The following is an 8,396-nucleotide window of genomic DNA, read 5'->3' as shown; positions in this document are numbered from 1 at the left end:
TTTCGGGAACGTATTTGATCAATACGGCTCGGGCGATCCATAGGGTGAACTGTAAATATCTTGGGTCTCATTTGACTAGAGGTGCGAAAATTAGGGGAACTTGTAGAAAAGTTTTCGACAAAATTGAGGAGATTTGTTTGTTCGGTCGTAGTATTTGCAAAGTCAACAGTATTAGTAGAGTTATTTAGAGTAGAGTTAAGAGTAGTATTTTGAGCGAGATTATTTGAAGTATCCATATCGTAACTGATTTCTAAGTTGTAAGGTCGGAGACAATGAGTTTGAGCCAAAACTTTTGGTTTAGCGTATCTCATTTGCATACTGTGCTGTGATTGGTCGAGAGTACCAGAGCATGAAACGTCGACCTCTCGCGACGATGTTAAATACTCACGTTTTTGCATACAAACATATGATTGGCTGGTTGACTGAGAGCATGAACTGACGCCCTCTAGTGGCGAGAAGTAACGACGATTAATTAGCATATCCTTTTGGGATTGGTTGACAGATTGAGTACTGTTCGCGACGCCCTCTTGAGGCGACGAACTGAATTGTTTGCAACAGTATGATTGGTCAGATGAATCGAACGTTGATTGGTCTGTTGTATGAGTTAAGAGGTAGCTAATGTTGCCTCCAATTTCACCAAGCGATCTGATTGGTCGGAACTCGTTATACTTTGAAATTTGCCCCACCGGCACTATTTGAGGTTTAGACTGAGTACTAATCAAATTTAAAGCATTATGAAAAGCTTGAATAGTTTTAATGACAAATATATCGTCATGCGACGATGGCATCGATGCTTCAAAAGTCGGGTATCTAGACAAATAATCGACGATGCCTAGAGAGGAACCGGGTATATGTTCGATTTGATAATCGAACGGAATGAGGCGGTCCGCCCACCGAGAGAGTCGTGACTGATAAGATTTTTTACCATACGTTTCATTGAGGGCGGAAATGATGGCCTTATGATCGGTTAGAATAACAAATCGTGTACCAAGTAAATATGTACGGAAATGTTCGCACGACCATACAATAGCCAGAAGCTCTAACTCATTGGTACTATACTTGATTTCCGAGGAGTTTAGAAAACTAGAGGCAAACGCAATCGGGGCCCAAACATTTGGCTCTACTTCTTGTTCCAAACAGGCCCCCAGCCCGCTATGACTGGCATCACATTTAACACGCGAAGCTTTCGAAGCATCGTAGTGAAACAAATTAGGGATGTTTGCAATGAGGTTTAAGATCCTTTGAAACGCAATAGTTTGCTCTTCCCCCCACAGAAAGGATTTCTTATTCTCCGCTTTTAGCGAAGCTCTAAATGCGACTGTGTATTTGTGCAAATCCGGGATGAAACGTTGAAGATGATTGAGTGTACCCATGAACGATCTTAACTGTTTAAGGGTTTTGGGTGGCAACAGGGATTTGATTGCCTCTATTTTTGAGAATTTCGGAGCGTAACCGTTTTCATCGATTTCGTACCCTAACCAGACTAGTTTATTAACTGAAAACTCACATATACTAAGTTTCAACGCCCATCCTTCTTCATCCAATCGACTCATGACTCTTTCGACTAGTACATTATGATCTTCAACTCTTCCTTTAGTGACAACCAGTATATCATCGAGGTAACATATGACACCCTCCAATCCTTGTAACGTACAGTCCATCGCTTTCTGAAATTCCGTAGGCATGTCCGTCAGTCCATAGAAACCAGTCTTGAATCGATATGTGCCTGTTGCCTCTCCGCACAAAATACTAAAGTTACAATGATTACTGGTTAGTTCCGATAAAGGTAATTGACTGAAAGCGTATTTAAGGTCAAGAGAAGTAAGCCACACCTCCCCAGGTGTGTCTTTAGTTATAATTTGAGCCGCCGTGTCAATCAATTCATGCATATTAGGCATTTGATATTTGTTTTGCCAGATTTGGGCATTCATAGGTTTAGCATTCAGTGCGAGTTTTATAGACCCGTCTTTCTTTGCTGTTAGGACTATGAATGCAATGAAATGATCCGTTGTACACTTTTCTAACTTTTCAATGTGTTTGTCTTTATTTAATTTTTTGATCTCAGCCGTGACCCGATCTTGCAAATGTATAGGAACTTTTCGGCCTTTAACTTGTCTGGGCACCAACGGGTCTTTAAAATTTGTGAATACTTTATGGTTTTTAGACCTCCCCAGTCTGCTGAATACATAAGGGTACGTTTTGACAAAGTGGTTCCTCCAGAATTTTGAGGTCGGGTCCGATTCCTCATCTTTCTCGGCGTAGACATAAGTAACGTCTAAAGGATGTCTCGCGATGTCCTTAAATTTAATGTTGGGAATCCGCTTCATGAGTATATCCGCCGTTTTCTTGTTTAAAAAGGATACGGGACTTCCAGTGTCCACCGTGGAATAGAAAAAAGAGTTACCGGACCGTAACTGAATGCTGAGGCTCCTTGGTTGTCCTCCCGCTGTCTTTAGAAGCTCCACATTGTTATTCTGCACAACATCTTTTGCCATGACCCCATATTCCGGCTCGCTGTCACCATTTACGTCAATTAGGTTACACTCTTGATCTGTAGACATCTCTTCATTTTGTATCATGTTAACGCGTCGTCTCGTAGTGTTACACACCTTAGCAAAATGACCCTTCTTTTTGCAGGCATTACAAGTAGCTTCTCTAGCCGGGCATGACCGGCGATGTTCCAAAGAAAACGGGTTGCCACAAAAATAACATGGTTTATTTTGATTTTGTCGTTGGTTAGGACGAGATACACCACCTCCCCGGCTGCTATTTCCTTGATTCTTAAATTGTTGTACTAACGAAGTTGGTTCCTGTTTGACTCGAATAGAGTTTGTAGAATTAAAAGTAGCGTTGTTATGTGGGAGCAATTTCTGAAATTGTTCTGATGTTTTAGCCCCTTTCTCATTTTCCAAAGCCAGTTGTAGAGTATCATCAAGATTAGCTTTTGCTCTGATTAGTTGCCTCTGAACTTCCACATCGCGAATGCGGCCAATGAACAAATCTTTCAATGTTGCTCTTTCCTGATCGATCGGCCAGTTACATAACGCGGTTTGAGCGCTAAGTCGGGCGTAGAAGGATGAGAATGAATCATTATCCTGCATGAAAATTGTATTGTACAGCTTAATCCTTTCGACTGTGTAATCACGCTCTGCCTTGAAGACATCCTCACAACACTTATGAAAATCTATGAACGAGCTAGTATTCAGTTCCAAATGAGGGTAAGAATCCAAAAATCGTTTTTTCCCTCATTTCCCAGTGCGAAGAAAAGTCGCGATTTCAAACGCGCCTCTGCCTCATGGTAACACCAGTTATTTCCAATGCGAGGTCCTTTTCTTCTCCTCTCTTGATTGTACTCATCGACTCTTCTATTAGCTGCTGCAATTCGGAGGTTCCTATTGGCCGCATCTGCGGCATTTTCATCAGCACCCGGTGCTTCGGGCTTCGGGTAAGGTTCATCCACTAACTCTGCTGGGGCAACTAGTAACTCCCCCGGTGAGATGTTGTCTTTGAGACTCACCGCCAAAAAAAATTGTCCCACCCAAGTCTCCCAAATGAAAGGTGGGTTAACCGATGTTCCCGCCCAAAAGGGTGGTATTCCGAGTAGGTCAGTCCTGTCTTCATTCACAGGAACTGCTGGCTGCGCCATGAGATTTCCCTCAGTTTGAGCAGGGAAAAAGATGTTATAAAATTCGGATATTGAATTAGATAGGATATATATATAGATAGAATAAAGTAACGAATAAATGATTATCGAATCCAGAATTGAATGTATAGTTTTAATGTATAATGTTTTATGACTAGATTTCACACTTAAGGCTTTCGCAAATCACCGCTTCCGAATCTCAAGTGACAAACGATTTAACTGGTGAGATTTGTCCTTGAATCAATTTACTGCACTAAGTAAATAATTAAGATATAGTTAGATAAGACAATACATAAGTAAATAGAATATAATGAGGTACCGAAGGTCGCCTCATGACACTGTCATACTTTGGCTGCTCTTTTTGCTCTCTTCCTTCACTAGTGAGAATGACGTCAGAGTCCCCCTCTGCTCCTCTGGAGTGAGTCACTATGACATGAGCAAGGAATGGGTCGTCTACCTCTTTGCCCAATCTAAAACTGTTCTTAATTATCCATTAATTATTTTTATCTAAATTAATCAAAACTTGTGTCCTTTTAAACGCTTTTTCGTTTTTATTTTTCGATCCATTTTTAGTTGACCAACACTAAATTTTTTCCAACGCGCCGGCGGCGACAATATTGGCTAGTTTTGAGGGTGGAGCGTGCGCCGGAAAACCCAAAGCATTTTTAAAGACTAAATTGAATTTTAGCAGATTTTATAGATTTTAAAGAAAATTTACATGAAATAATTGTCAAATAATTTTTTGGACTACATGTTTTTACAATCATTGGAACCAATAAATCAAGGTGAACATTACTTAACTTTGGTAGCAATTGTCGGTTAGTATGAGTTCAGTTGCACATGTTGAGCTCAGGTTCCTGCTGATTTCTGGCCATGGGCAACTGGGATGGGAGGCGGAGAAGACCCACTCCCCCCTCATGAGATGAGAGGCGACGAGGACCCCCAGCCACTCCGGACTGTTCTCACCAACCATATGCACGATTGTTTTTCCACCAGACGCACGCTTTTTCTTCCCGTTCATCACATTCGTCTTTCTCGTCTCATTCGTCTGATTCGTGCCATTCGTCTCATCCTTCTCAATCTTCTTATTTATCGTCTTCTTTATCTTATTGTTTCCCCCAAATGTCCCAACTCCGGCTTCGAGTAACTGCGACTTCACCCTCTGCCCGACAGCAAACAGGTGGCTGAATGAATCATGTCAAAATTCACAATTATTAGTGCCTAATAAATGATAACATTATGAGAATCGTTCCATATTCCAAACTGTGTCAACTTTTGCACAATTTCAAACGAGCTCCCCTTTATGGTCGAATTTACGAAGTTGTGCGGGATAATTTGTACAAGTTTAACACTTCAAATTTTACTCCAATTTTGGAGATAACTATCCAGAACTCGGTTGGTTGCAAGACTTCCATTTCTAATGTAAAATTAATATAAAAAACTAAAATTTGAATAAAATTTAATTAACTTGCAATCTAATCACATGAAGTATTGCAAAAACTGAAAATAGGTGGGTTTGAAAATTATCTGACACTAACATTTCGCAAAAACGTAAATCTCTACTTAAATTTGAAGGACAAAGTAATTCCACAAAGTATGATACGGTAACGTTTTAGAGGTCAACCGAAGGTGACAGACAGCAACGAAGGCCACTCACTACCTGCTAATGCTATGTAGCGCCGGAACTGGACAGATAATTGGCAATATCTTAATAACAGTAGTGAAGTACATTAACCATTATGCCATTCCCGTGTTTACTAAGTACAATGAAATGAAATTTACGCTTTAGATAATGCTTCCTAATTGAGCGCCTTCAGCTATGATACAAAAGAACTAAAACTAAAAACTAAAAATCTCTCTCTCTCTCTCTCTCACTCTCTCTCTCTAGTTTTGCTTTATAGTTCGATTTATCTATGATCTCTACCCGTTGTATATTATGGACAAGTAGCAAATGATGACAAGTAGCTGTTGGATACGAGCCATCGTTTTTGGATTCGCTCTTTCTTTTCCGTGGGCAGTGTCGCTGTTCCCACATCGATTGATTGAAACTCCGCAGGTTCTGCGAACACGCTCTCGCGGTTGTTGTCGCGCTCTGCGCTCTTACGGACTGTTTTCGTTTTGTCGCGCCTTCTTTGCGTTTTTTTCTGTTTTTTTTTGTCAATTCGCGATTTCCCTTGGACGTCAAGTTGTCCTTTTCAGCTTCACCGGTGTGTTCGCTTCTATGTTTTTCGTTGCGCTGTTCGTTTCGTGTTTTGTCACCTTTCGCTGCTCGGGCCAACAGAGGTGTTGACCAGCTGACCTTCAGCTAGCGTTCTCGGTCTACCGTTTAGGGTCCAGTTTGCAACCCTCATTCCATCTTCGTCTTCAGTTTTCGATTCGATATCGAGCTCAAAAATTCGCCCCTTCTTTTTTCTCGTTTGCGTCGCTAACGCTTGCTTTTTCCTCACCTTTCATATGAGTCGTTTGCTGATTTCTGCGGTTTGATTTTGATGTGGCCAATTTCCATAAGGCAACTCCGATTTTCGAAGCACGCTAACTTGCTTATCCTAATACTTCGCTCGTTGTTTGCTATCATTCTTAATGAGTTAGGTCCCTAAGGTTAACTCATAGAGTAATTTCGGATAGGGTACACCGTCTGCTCGTCACGCTATCTTATTTTCGGTCGGATAGATTCGTGCAACTTCTTAGTCTAATACCGATCCTAATCTTACTCTTATATCTACTACTCTCAGGGTGTTTAACTAGTCTCTGCTAGGCTCAATAGATCTAGAGTATACTGGCTTATTGCAACTGCTTTAGTTCTCTTGGAGAGGTAACTAATTTCTAAGTTAAATTCAAATCTCTCTGGTGCTGAAATTACAAGTAATTTCAGCAATTAGAAATAAGTGGGTTGTTAGTTAGATGGATTATGATTGGTTAATATTAAATATTTTACAGTGGTAAAACATCTAATTTATCCAATAATAAAATGTAGTTTAGATCAGGTTCCACCCATCCGGGGTTTACAGAGTTTTTATATTTATCTTTTTTTCTGCAATTGAAGGATGGATGATGAACGTTGGTATTTGGCGAACATCATTTTCTTATCCGGTTCCTCTTAAAGAAGAACGTTCCAGGACGCTGGAATCAGGGATAGGAAGTTGTTATTACGTCGTTCGACAACGATTGTGATCTGCAATGAAATCAATCCGATTTCAAAATTGTTTGCTATGTCAGATTTTTCTGTATTAGTAGAGAACTGTTTTGTGTGCAGCCTCGTCCGGGAGAATCGTGTTTGGAAGGGATGCCTTGAAACTCGGATCTGTACGTATACTTGAGCATCGAGGTGGTCTTTGGTCTATTTCAATGAAGTCTTTTTCTGCGAAGTCAAGTCGTACTCTAAATCCTTTGAGTCGTGATTGTGGACGGCATGTCTGCTGTGTTTAGCCATTCTTTTGTTCGAGTGTGATGGGATCTTCTAGTCTTTGGATGTTCGTCTTTGTTGTTGTGTATGATCTATATACTGCATACTATGATTCACATTTTATAAATTTTTGTTAATCTGGTTTTTAGTCATGATCTTAGTTAGTTGTTTTCACAAAAGCGTTTTATTTTAGTTCGTTTATTTTGAAGAGTTACTCACCCTTGAGTACCTCTTACTAAAAATTGAAGTGTGGTCACAAAGCGTGGGTATAGCGCGGTGGGTTAGGCCGGCTATAAGCATGCTCAGGACGTCCTTCTCTGTTGGGTTAGGCCAGGAATGGGAGTGTGATTTCATGCTGTTTCTTTGAGAGGTCCTGTTATGTGATAACGTTTTATGTTGGTTTTTTCTGGTCTTTCTTATGTTACTTTGGTTGTGTCCTTTTTCAAAAATCAAATTGTTTTTGGTTTGGGTTTGTCTTAAGACTTTTTTGTGTTTTATTATTTCTTTCTTAGACTTTATAATAGTCTTCAAAAGAATAAATTATCCAGTTTTAAGCTGGGTTAATCCGGTTTGGGTACTGTTGGTTTTCTTTTCTTAGTCATGCTGTTGTTTTATGATTTGTGGTGTTTAGTAAACTGCGTTGGTTAGTTTTGTTTAGTATATAGTTCCTTTCCAACCGGGTTAAAGGAAAGTTTGAAACTTGTTTTCGCTTGTTAGAGTTGTCAAAAGTGAAAACTTGAAACTTAAAATCATTATTTAAACAATTCTTCGTGGGCGAGCTGTGCGAGTTTAGATAGAATTCTTGTGCCAATGAATAAAAATATTGAAAAGGTTAGTACTGCTTTCTCATTTTATTAATTTATTGCATAGAAATTGAATTTTACTGCTTTTGGGGAAGTTTAAAATTATAAATTTTCATCGTATTTTAATTTTACTGCTTCATGGGGAAATAATTTATAAAAGAAATTACAACATTGGGTATGAATTTTACTACAATATTTAGTGCGAAAGATTAATGAGTTTGAATATAATTTAAGAAATTTGTATTTTTATTTGTCTTTTTCTGTTTGTGTAGATGATTGTGATGTGAAGACTAAAAGAATAAATTAAATATTGAGAGGAAATGGTTAGTACAAATTTGAATTTATTAGTTGTAAGTATTTTAATTCAAATTTACCTTAGTCGTCTGGGAAAAAGCCGTGGGGGAATATGTCGCGAATCATGTCTGATGTTGTTAGTAACTTGGCTAGTATGCGTATGACATTTTTAGTTTGTAGCAGTGGCCAAAGCAATTGAAGTGCTGTGATGGTGTATGCGTTAGTTTGTAGCAGTGGCCAAAGCAATTGAAGT

The sequence above is a fragment of the Symsagittifera roscoffensis genome, chromosome 6 (assembly GCF_963678635.1).
Source record: "Symsagittifera roscoffensis chromosome 6, txSymRosc1.1, whole genome shotgun sequence".
Taxonomy (NCBI): domain Eukaryota; kingdom Metazoa; phylum Xenacoelomorpha; order Acoela; family Convolutidae; genus Symsagittifera; species Symsagittifera roscoffensis.
This window is presented reverse-complemented; position numbering follows the sequence as displayed.